General features: G+C 39.6%; 1 long non-coding RNA gene across 1 annotated transcript; it reads right to left on the reverse strand.

Moving 5' to 3' along the window:
- Positions 1-313: 313 nt before the first annotated feature.
- Positions 314-2,783, reverse strand: LOC144994382 (uncharacterized). The gene is made up of 2 exons (XR_013657907.1): positions 1,005-2,783; positions 314-929 (listed from the first exon to the last, which is right to left on the reverse strand). It is a non-coding gene; the product is annotated as an uncharacterized LOC144994382 (long non-coding RNA).
- Between the last annotated feature and the right edge of the window lie 9,240 nt (positions 2,784-12,023).

The following is a 12,023-nucleotide window of genomic DNA, read 5'->3' on the forward strand; positions in this document are numbered from 1 at the left end:
TCAAAAGTCTGCTTATGAAAGATGAGCTCGTGAGCCAACGCTTAGACAGAACTTGAATTAAGTTACTTAATATTTAAAACAGCATGGACTTACTCAAAAAATTTAAATCAATTATCTTGATGAAGTATTATTTTTCAAATGTCTCAATGGTCTATGTTAAAGTTAGACCGTTGACTAGAGCTCTGGATCAGTACTTAGGTGGTGATATGATACAAAACAGGAATCAAACTCAACGACTCACAGATCAGGCCATGATTTTGTTTAATGGAACATGTTTTTACTGTTATATGTTTGTCTTTTTACTTAATGTATGAAAATTAAAATTATATGTAGAAATCACCCTCATTTATTCTTTATACCTTTATTTAGAACAGGAGAAGCAACAAAACTGATAAAAACACAAATATCTAGAAGGAAAGAAATGATTTTCAAACCACGTCTCTAAGAATTTGTTTAATTCAACTCCCTGATTAACCTCAGCAGTAAACAAATAAGAACTAAATTAATAAAAAAGTAAGAACAAAAAAAAAAACACTCAGTCCTATCATCTGACTTGACAACAGTGTTTCCAACAGAAGAAATGTTTCACAAACTAACTTTTGGCATTTTTGGCGGAAAAAATAAATAAACTGTCATGACTCTAGCGAGGCTAACAGACCCAGACGCTGGAACCCGGAAGGAGGACAGGAGAAGAGTGAAAGTAGAAATGGATTTAATGTTACAGGGAAATGAGCAGTCCTGTTGTGGCAGGGGATGGCGAGATCGACGACCCGTCTGCGATCTTGAAGACGAGTCTAGGAATCCTGTGACGGCTCCGGGCGAACCTTGGACGAGGCGGGTGATTCGGCTGTAGGAAGGTAGGTTTTCTGGGGGTATCCTCCGCTTGGATGGAAGTAGATTTGGGCGTCCACTCGTGGGTTTAGATGATCCTGAAGACAAGACAAAGGTTCGTGAGGCGAGAGCAATAACATAGAGCGAGAAACTATGATGACCAGACTAAGCACCATCAGGGGCAACGAACTGGCGATGAATGATGATCCTGGAGCTCCTTAAGTAGGTCTGGCAGGGTGATGAGTAGAGTGGACGCAGCTGGGAGCAATCAGAGGCCAAGCAGAGAGGAGAGGGGGAGGAGTCCGCCAGAGGCACCATGACATAAACTCCCAAAAAGTTTAGATGAACATTTTAAAGATTCATTGAAGTACGGCCTCTCCACCAGGCAAACAGTCAGTCACATGAGCATTGGATTTTGTTGCAAGTCGGGAATGAAATTCGCTTTTCTCTGCTGCAAAATCAGCTGTAATCTGCAAAGCTACGATGTTAAAAGATTGAAGCAGATTTGTTTTTTTTCCAACTTCAAAAAAACCCTCGATAGTCTTACTTTGAAAATGGGAAGCTTCACCGACACTTTATTTTGAAGATTTGTTTACTTCCATTGACAGTAGTGCTGTACATTCAGCTTTTTTCCAGTTCAAAATCCAACATTTAACCCTTGTGCTGTCTTAGATGACCCCACCCTTCCATTGACGTGTTCTCTCTACCATGACAAAGGTGGATAAAGGTGGAAAGATTTCATGTAATCCATGGACACCAGTGAAGATCACAAATCATTGAAGAAAAAAGGTTCAGCGCACTGTCTAGTGGGTCTAGATGACCCAATTCCCAATGTTAAAGTGCCTAGGATAGCACAAGGGTTAAGAGCAATAAATACATTGTGCTTGAATTGTGTTTTACTACACCCCACTTTATTTATTCAGATCGCGAATCAGCGATCTCAAAGGTCGTAAATATACTCAAATTGTTTTTAGCAGATCTGTTCAAGAAAATTCGAGTTACAGCGCTTCTATTGATTTTGAAAAATGTTGTTAAAAATGAGTAAGAACGGCCCAAACAGATCAGACTTTTGAATGACTAAAAATCGTCTACTAAGAGGTTGAAAGTGAGGATGGCTGTGGTTCAGTGGGTTCAGCAGCAGCCAATAGGTTGGCCAAGAGTTCAATTTCTAATAAACTGAATTTCTATCAAATGCATATTGTTGTGTCCTTTGAAAGGACATCACCCCCGTTTGTAAAAATGTAAAATGTGTGAAATGTTCACTTTAGTTTGTCTGCTGGCTGTAAAGCATTTAACGCTTAACTAAACAAAGATACTAAAGACGGACTGTGGCATTTAGTAAACTTTACTGATATTGATTGCGTGAGCCTGTTTATTTGTAGCCAGATGATGAAAAAATAAAAAAAATGATGAAGTTTTAGTGAATTGTTTTTTTTCCGGAGGTTAAACTTAACTTTTGAAAGCATCTGAATTAATTTTTATATTCTCCCTGTACATCCGTAGATTTTCTCCGGGCTTTCCAGAGTCCAGAAACATGACTCATAGATCAATTGGTCCCCAAGGGTCTGGTCACCCAACAGCAGCCAGGATAGGCTCCAGCAACCTTGTGACCCCAAAAGGGATACAGCAGGTTCAGAAGATGGATGGATAGACTTGTTACATTGGCAAACAATGACTTGTTATAAAACAAAAGAAAAAAAACTATAGATTGCAAATTATAACTTGTAATAAATGCAAGAAATGAATCAGTAAAAGAAGAAAAAATGAAATGGAAAGTATGCAACACCTATGCCTAAAAGGTTCTTTATGAATGAAAGTTTGACTGATAGTTTTCTTCTCAATGTTGAGTCTCATCAAGTTCAGTTGTTGTGATGAAAAGCTGGAAACAATCATTTAACCAGAAGTTACCTTGTTCACTTTATCTGTTGTGTACTCAGTCACTTCCACTCAACACCTCTGTTCTGGTCCTTTCAACCAAGAGAACAGCAGGAAGTCTGCTTCATCTTCATCTGGTGTAGCGGTAGGGCAGTCGCCCCATGATTGTAATATTGCAGGTTCAATTCCCGCCTTGCACGCCCATGTGTTGAAGTGTCCTTGGTCTTGTTGTTAGACCTTGGCCACAGGGACACGGTGATTGGCCAATGATTGGCAGCAAAGCATTCTGGGAAACGTGACGTACTGCTATTGTTGTTATGCTACAAGCTAAAGGTAAGTGCATTAGGCGAAGCAGCCAGCTTAATATGATATTTTTCAGATTTTCATTGAGAAAATAACAGATCGACCATTCTTGCTTTTATTTTTACCCCTATTGAATGCTCACAGAGACACGGAAGTAGCGGCAGGAAGCGGCTTTTGCAGCAAGATGACTGAGGGCGTACCACAGATCATCATGTGAATGAACGTGAATCAATACGATGGATGCTTTTGTGCTTTTTGAAATAAATAAATCTGTTCTCTAAACATCCTCCGTGTCTTCAATGCAATGTAATGAGACACACACAGACAGAAATGTGAAGGTATCTGCTGTAAATCTATGACGTAAATTAATAACAGGAAATGATCGGCTAGTCAGTTAGCATGTAGCCTAATAGCCTTCGAATGTAAAGATACTGACTGCTAAAGTTAATAAAAGACAAGTCCTGAATATTATTATTCCTATTCGACCCTAAACTACAATATCAGCTGTCTGTCAACCGACCAGCCAGTTGCCCAAATGCCGGCATACATCAGAGAGCTCTGCGGCGGAGCTAGTAGTAGCCTAGCAGGAGCTATCGTATGACAAAGCAGCCTAGTTATCATAAATCTTTTGATTTTTTTCTTATATTCATTGAGACGGTAATAAAGTGATCATTTTTGTTTTTCATGTTCCTTTTTTGAACGAATATGGGTCACAGAGACACGGAAGTTACCGCTGAAAGCGGCTTAGTTTTGCCGGCGTACAGAGAGCATATCCGCGTGTATGACGTGAATAATTACTGCGTTCGAACGGATTAATTATTGCGTTCGAACGACATAATTATTGCGTTCGCACGAGTTAATCATTTCGAGGGAACGGAATAGTATTTTGAGGGAACGCAGTAGTATGTTGTGGGAACGGAATAGTATCTTGTGGGAACGGAATAGTATTTCGTGCGAACGACATAATAATCTGTGGGAACAAGATATATTTTTATATCTTAATGTCAGGACACGGGCTCCGTACTTTGGGCCTTGAAGAAGGTAGAAAAGTATACGCCATTTACCTCCCAAAGAGCGTTATGTTCTTTCATCTTCTTGTTACATAACGCAGGCATAAACAAGTGCAGCTTCTTTTTCTGAAATCATCTCTGCAGTTGTTGAACCTCTCTGTCATGTCACACTCTGACATTTCATCAACAGCCTTCTCTGAAAAACACCAACTCTGTGTCTTCGTTCATGTAGAAATGCAACCAGGAACAGTTGGGGCTACGTCTGTCAAGACTTTGGCCGAAACCGAGTTCTCTCCCTACGGCTTCTGTTTCTTCATGTGTTCATGTCACAATCATGTGTTTAAAAAACACATGATTGTGACAATAATTGTCAGGACAGAACGCCGGGCAGGACTCAGATGCAGAGTTTTAGAGCTCTTATTCTCAGATAATGGCAGTTGCTGTGGCACAGGATGTGACTGGTACGGGACAGAGGGAGACTCAGACTATTTAAGACAAGAGGGAGGGAATCACAGGTGGAAACAATCAGGGAGGATTAGACAGTCACACCTGCAGGGAAACACACCAGGGCAGGAAGTAACAAGCCCTAGCGTTTCAAAATAAGACAGGAAGTGCAACACGAAACAACACAGGTGACAGACACTGACCAAGACGCACAACTCAGGACATGACATAAGACTGGCGAGACATGACATTAACATATAAAGATTGTGTCGTTCTCTTCCTCCTGTTCGTAAATGTAAACTCCAAAGCATTCTCACTGACGTGAATCACATCAGAGTTCATCTGCAAGTGAACAAAGACCAGAGGTTCAGGTGACCTTTCACACCACAAAGAGGGGTCACCCGAGGACGCTGGAGTGGATCAAACAGAACCAAACCTGTCTTTGTGGAACAGAGCGCCGCCTCAGTTCCATGTCAGTGGTTTCTGTCTTAGCTTGGGGCAGCAGCTGCACGAAGCTGCATGGATTTAAATGTTGAGTTCTTCTGCTTCCTGTAGATCTCTGTGCTGCAGCTTTCCGTTCTTCACATGACTGAAACCAGCCCCTGAGGCTGGAGGAGCACAGCAGCCGCTACTTCCAGAGGAGAGGCTGGTATTTTAAGAAATGTTGACTTTCCTCTTGAAAATAGTTCCTAATCAGGCCTTTGTCTCGGCTCTCAGATAAGAGTTTGAATACGTGGCAGCTCCATCCAGTGTTTGTCAGCACATCATTACGGGACAGCAGACAGCTAATTACTTGTTTATGCAGTGGGGTGATTACAAGTAGGGCTTGCATTGTGCTGCTCCATGGGATCCATGCAGACCTTCCAGGTTCTCCCGGGATTTTTGTTCCTCATTTCCTCCTTTCATTCTCCAGAACAAAACCAAAATGAAGAAAGTTAAGAGCCAACGACAGACGGCAGAAACTCTGGCAGACTGTGCAAAACCGCTTCCTGTCAGCCCCGTTACCGCAGCAACCAACAGGTTTCATATCAAACTTAGAATTTTGATTTTAATCACCTCTGTGGATCTGAACAGGGCTCCCTGTTAATTAAAATAAAAAAATGAATAAATTGATTAAATTAATAATTACATTAATACATTAAATTAGGATATTCTGATGTAATAAATAATTGTATCCTTAAAACTCAATCAAAAAGCGGATTTTCTTAATTTTTATCCTAATGACCATGATATTTTGAGAATTTATCAAATATTTTACATCTCAGACCACTGTGGAAAAAAGCACGAACGGCAAAAACCTTGAATATTGGGAAAAATCCGACATGAGATAAAAAATTACACATACGATGTGAATAACACATCAAATGAAAACGTGGTTTGAGCACATAAACCGATTAAAGGGCCATGGATCAATGATTCCTGACAAAAAGTGGGATAGAAGGCGTAATTTCAATGACACTGATAGTGTTTTAAATCTCTTCAAGTCAAAACAAAAAGTCTCAGGTCAGATCCCACCTGAGAGGAAAGTGAGTCATCTTTCCTACCTGACCTGCTCACCTTTCCAGTAAACCAACAGGGTTTGCTCAGCATGACTCAGACACAAACAACAACACTAATTATAATGCCCAGAAAAGGTTGCTGTCATATTCCTTTACAAGATGATGGTGTTACCGTGGCAACATCAGCTTTTATTTAACAACGTTTGATAAATAAGATGTTTAAGTTTTTTAAGTCACAGTCAGTGAAGCGGGGAAGCTGTTTCTGTTGTCAGGTTGGGGTCAGTGAATGGCGACTGTCCGGAAGCATCTGTGAGGTTTCCTCCAACCCCTAACCCTCTGAAAGAGGCTTTTTTTTTTTTTTTAACTTGTCCTGTCCAACAACTGGGCAGTCAGATGAGAGCTAAGGGCCTCTTGGGTTGGACATATTTTTACTTTAACCTCTGAAAGAGGCTTGATCACACACCACATACACAAAAACTGTCCATTTGTGCACTTTAGCTTTAGAAGACCACCGTCATCCCTTTGGTGTTGTTCTTTAGGGGTGGGCGGATCGATCTGAGTTTCGCTAGGATTAATACCATTGCGCAGTATTGATACTAGCGTGATGAGATCAACGCTTTTGGCCCTTTCTTCAAAGTTTTTCTTCAATACCTACAGTAAAAAGGTTGAGTTCGTGCAGCACAGAGTCTATCTGTCTGCAGTGTTGCCAGATTGGGCAAAAAAAATGCTTAATCTGAGCCTAGAGCCACCAAATGTGGGCGGGAAACTGTCCAATTCTCTAGAGCACATGTGTCAAACTCAAGGCCCGGGGGCCAAATGTGGCCCGCCATGTTAATTTATGTGGCCCGCGAGAGCATACAAGTTATTAATTTCTGAAAATAAAAATTTTCTTTAGTTGATTATATTATTTATGTGTAGCTGCTGTTGTAATTATCCAGTGATTGCAGGTCTTATGTGTGTATAAAGACAACTTGTTGTCATCAAACCATCAGTTGGATGCAAGGCTGTGTGCAGCCTTTTTTAGTAAAATGTTACACGTGTAATACATGTTCTTTCTAGTTCAGTTTTTCTTTATTCACTTGGACGGTTTGATCCTTCATTAATGGAGTTATGTGAGTTTTAATAAGCGGTCAAAACTTTAAAGGATTTATGCTAAAGTAACAAGCAAACATATGTTTTCTATGCAACTGTTATTGTCAATTTAAAAAGTTTTAATAAATAAATAATGATTTTTTTTTTACATTAAGGAGTAGTTACATTTACTTTTCATTACATTTAGTTACATGTATAAGTCATATCTGGCCCTTTGAGGACAACCACTATGCTGATGTGGCCCTCAGTGAAAATGAGTTTGACACCCCTGCTCTAGAGCCACATATTTGCACACAATGGCAGTTTTTTTTGTTGTGTTGTTTATATTTTTATATTTATTAGTGTTTCTTTTGTTTACTTTTTTCACTTTGTTAGCGTACTTTTAAAAATAGATAAGTTTGTGGTGCTGTTACGTTCCGATTTTAGCTACATTCTTGCTTATTCTTTAATTATTTTGTGCTAGTTACTGTTTCCCTATTATGGTAGTATCCCATTATTTATGGACATGTTCTGTATTTGATGTATAATCAGGTGTAACTCGTTGACATTTTATTTTCCAAAAGTCTCTGTTCTGTGTTTTATCACACACATTATAAAGAAAAATGATGTATTTCCAAAATGATTTTGTAATCTCAACATTTCAAGAAAAAAGTATAGAAATCGGCAATACTAGCCCTGTTATTACTTGATATTGGACCAATACCCAAGTTACCAGTATCGCCCACCCCTCCTGTTTGTAGCTGTAGGAGACGTCCACCCAACGTTTTTCTGACAAACTAACTGAACGTTTAATCTGCAGAAATTAAGAAAATTATTCTTCCCTTTTGGAGTTAGAATCCTAGAAAAGACGGTGAAACATTTTTACAACACAGGGCAAACATGGAGATACCCTCAGGTTGGTGCGCTGCTTGTGGAAACACGAACATCACACACACACACACGGACACACACACCAACACACCCACGCACACACACACACAATCACTCACACACACACACACATCGTGCACAATGTTTCCAGACAGATATTACTGCAGAAACCTTTCCTCCTTTACACTGGCAACCCAAGGCTGTAATTGTTGTTTAGAAATGGTTTTGACTGACAGAAAGGAAAAAAAGCAAATCACAAAATAACAAAATACAGAAAAAGAAATACAATAATTTCTAGTAAGCTTCCAAAAAGGAGGAAAAAGAAGTTGGAAACTCATATAATCTATTTTTTTCATTTAAAATGTTTTAGGCCCAACATTTTATTAATTAAAAACGTTTGGTCTTTTTTACATACATAGACTTGTAAAATATAAAGCATTCATTTTGAAGCCATTAAATTTGGTGTTTTTACGCTGACTTAAATATACGGGAAAATGCAACTCACCAAGATGATAATCATCAAATAAACATCTACTACAAGAAAAAACAGAAAACCACCTTTTTAGTGTAGCTTTGCCACAGTTTTTACACGTCCACATGTTTTAATCTGATATTCATTTTAATTGTAATTTAATTATTAATTTTAATAATGAATTTTATTTACTTTCATTATATTTGTTAGATGTGTGTTGGTTTTTTATGTTTTTTCTTTATTTTCTATCATGATTGTTGTTTTATATTTTCTTTCTTATTTATTTCATTGTGTAAAGAAATCCCCTTGGGGTGTTTTTTTAACAGGAAAAGTGCCATATAAATAAAGTAGAATTTGAATTTTGCATGATTGACATATTTAAAGATGTTTAGAGATGTTTGATAAAAAGTGTCATGCTTGTTTATAAAAGATTAGAAAGCAAAGTGAGATGGAGGAAGATCGTCTTCATCTCTGTTGTTCTGCAGGGTTCTTTCTCTTTGGTTTGAATATCAAACAATGCATTTCCTGAAAAAAGGCTGACAGCTGAAAATATTTCAAGAGAGATTCTGTATGCAAAAACCTGAGAAGAAATGCAAAACATCGAGATCAGAAATATAGTCTGACGTGGATGAAGACAGTTGGATTCATGCAAATTAGCTGAAAGCACTTTTAAGTTGTTCTGAATGGAAAACAAAAGACAAAAGTTAAAATAAACAAAAGAAAAGCCAAATGACAAAGTTGCCAAGTTGTGTAAATTACTTAATGATGCATTCAGAACAGAATTAAAACTAATGACTTTTGTAGGCGGATTCTTCTGAGAGCTCTAAGATTTTAAAGGAATTTTCAGCTTTTTTCCATTTTTTTTGCAAACAAATGTTTTTCAACATGAGTGTAACTGTAAGCAGGAATTTATTGAATGGGGGGATGCTTTAGTTCCAGAACAATGGAAACACCTAAGAGTATGAAGGAGACGGGAAGATCTCTGAGCGTCCTCTTTTTGTGGAGCTGTACAACTATTTCCTCCTGGTTATTAATACAAAAATACAAAGTTAACGTCTAAAACAGTTCATTGGAAATACAAAGCAGCAAATTACTGAGATCATATTCCTCACGTAATGTATGATTTTGTGCATATTTCCATTCTATGTTCCTTTAGTTCCCAGCCTTCTGTTGCAGAATCTCACAGCTCCCCCCACTGCTGCAGCAGCACAACAGCAGTCGGCCTGAACGGACGAGGACAAACAAACATGAACCACCTTTAATCACCAAACGCTCGGCATAACCTGCAAACATTCAAGGTAAAGCCCCCCCCCAGCTCCAGCAGCCGCCGCATTCCAGGTTCTGGTTCTTTCACTTTGTCTCGGTTCCTCCAGAAACATTAAAATGAAGTGTGACGTGGATAAAGAGTCAACTCTTCCAGGTGAAGGTGAGGTCCGGGATTAGAGCAGATTAATGAAACGTGTCCGCAGACGGCAGGACGCAGCCCCCGCCCCGGTTCTGGGCCTGACACAGGGGCTAATATGCAGCAAAATAATGAGGGGAGAAACTCAAGCTTTGGGTATGTGAAGCTATTGTCGGGTTCAGACAATGAGAGGCAGCGCGGGCTGAAAGGGGAAACTGGAGTCCCCGATCTGTTTGACCTTATTTGCTGATAAGAAGCGCGGCTCTGCTGGTGCTTCAGCCGCCACCGAATACAGTAAACACAAAGTGTGAGCCATTGTGGGTCATTGAGAGTCTTCCCTGCCTTCAGCTTAACATGACACTTAAGTACTACTACAAGCAGAGGAAGAAAAGGCAAGGCTGCACACATTACAAACTGCCTCTATTCTGGCTCTCAGGCTGAAATGTCAGAGCCATTCTTTTAGCGGGGAGGGAAGGGTGGGGTGCTGGGGAGCCACACAAAAGAGTGCGACTCTATAGTGATTTGTTGCATTTTCATTCTAACGACTTTGAGCAGGTGAGATAATCACGGATCTAAACGGGACCCGAAAGTAGCTGTTTCCCGACAAATCAGACTGTTTTCTGCACCGAGTGCAATTCTGAATTCAGGAAAACAGGCGGAGAAAAAGAAAATCCAGCCGTTCTTAGAGTCCTTCCACCCATGACGCCTTGATGCTGACTCTCTACGTTCTCTTTATGTCTAAAATCGGTCCCTCCTTGAAAAAATGAAGCCCAACCACAACACAATGCAAATCACACCGACAATGCAACTTGAAATCAAACCGTGCAACAAACTCTTCAACAATCTGATGACACTAACTCTAAGACGGGGAACTCTGGTTCCTGATTGGCAGTTTCCTTTTTTTATAGGAAACAAAGAATAAAAGTAAGATAGAACTTGATTGTTCCGGGACAGTCCAAAGCTGGATGTTTCATTGGAGACTCAATCATCCAGGTTGATTCCATCAATGCAGTAGATAAAAACATGCAGACCACTGAAGTACAGTGTTCCCTCGCCTCATCGTGGTCCACCTTTGGCGGTTTCGCAGATATTTTTCTGTGCAATTTTGGATGCTTTTATTTTGAAGGACCTATATTATACTTTTCTCAAGCCTTTCAAAGGAAACTGCATCCACGTATATGATACTATATAACCTTTGGTACACTGAAGGACAAGTTTTTTCACAGGTTTTGTCCGATTTTTTTTAGGAGTTTTTCCTTTCCGTGAAAGAGGGTCTAAGGGCAGGCATGCCCGGTTTAGTTTAGTTAGTTTAGTTTAAAATCTACCTATTGAATTATATGACTTCATTTTTACTATACAATATGAAGCCCTTGAGACAACTATTGTTGTGATATTGGGCAATGTAAATAAAATTGAATTGAATTTTTAATTAAATATACATTATTTCCCGGATTACTACCTGGATATAAGACGACTCGATCTCTGAGGCCCCGCCTTTCGCTTCTTTGTGGGTGCCGCCCATTTTATGACATCGACCTCAGCAGCGTGTCTGCGTTTCTCTCACGAAATCCAACAACATCCGAACTTTTGCAAAGATGGACATGCATATTGTTCATAGAAAAGGATAGCATTTAGCCGATCACCACTAGCTCCACGGAGAAAGTGGGCTTGTGTTTTAGCCTGGGGGCGGAGCTGACAGCACAGACTCTTCCTGGAAGGGGCTGGTATTGTATTGGTATTGGTGATGTATTGTGATTTTAATGCATTTTTCTGTTTTGTGAAGCACCTTGAATTACTTTGTGTACGAATTGTGCTATACAAATAAACTTGCCTTGCCTTGCCTTGGTACTCACTTTGTCACGTCACAATGTGAGGACCCACTCATTTTCGTGGATTGGGAGGGGCTGGTGCTCAGAGAACATAGGTTTTAGAGGAATACCCAGAGATGCGTGAACTGATCAAAAGCTATCGCGTTGATTTTTGTGAGGAACGAACATTATTCTACACTTAAAAGCTGAAAAAATTGACTTCACAGGAAATAGGCCCCTTAAACATTTCACCGTGTTCTGTGTCCTGATTGGCTGTAGGTCTTGCCAATCAATCTATTTTATGCCGTGAATCCAGTGCAGAATGCATGCAGTTACATAAATCTTCAATCTTTGTTATTATTCTACAATCCTGGATGTATTTTTCTATGGAGGTTTGAACTTTGACAGTGTAACCCT

Source organism: Oryzias latipes, chromosome 9 (assembly GCF_053564925.1).
Source record: "Oryzias latipes strain Hd-rR chromosome 9, Olatipes_Hd-rR_3.1".
NCBI lineage: Eukaryota > Metazoa > Chordata > Actinopteri > Beloniformes > Adrianichthyidae > Oryzias > Oryzias latipes.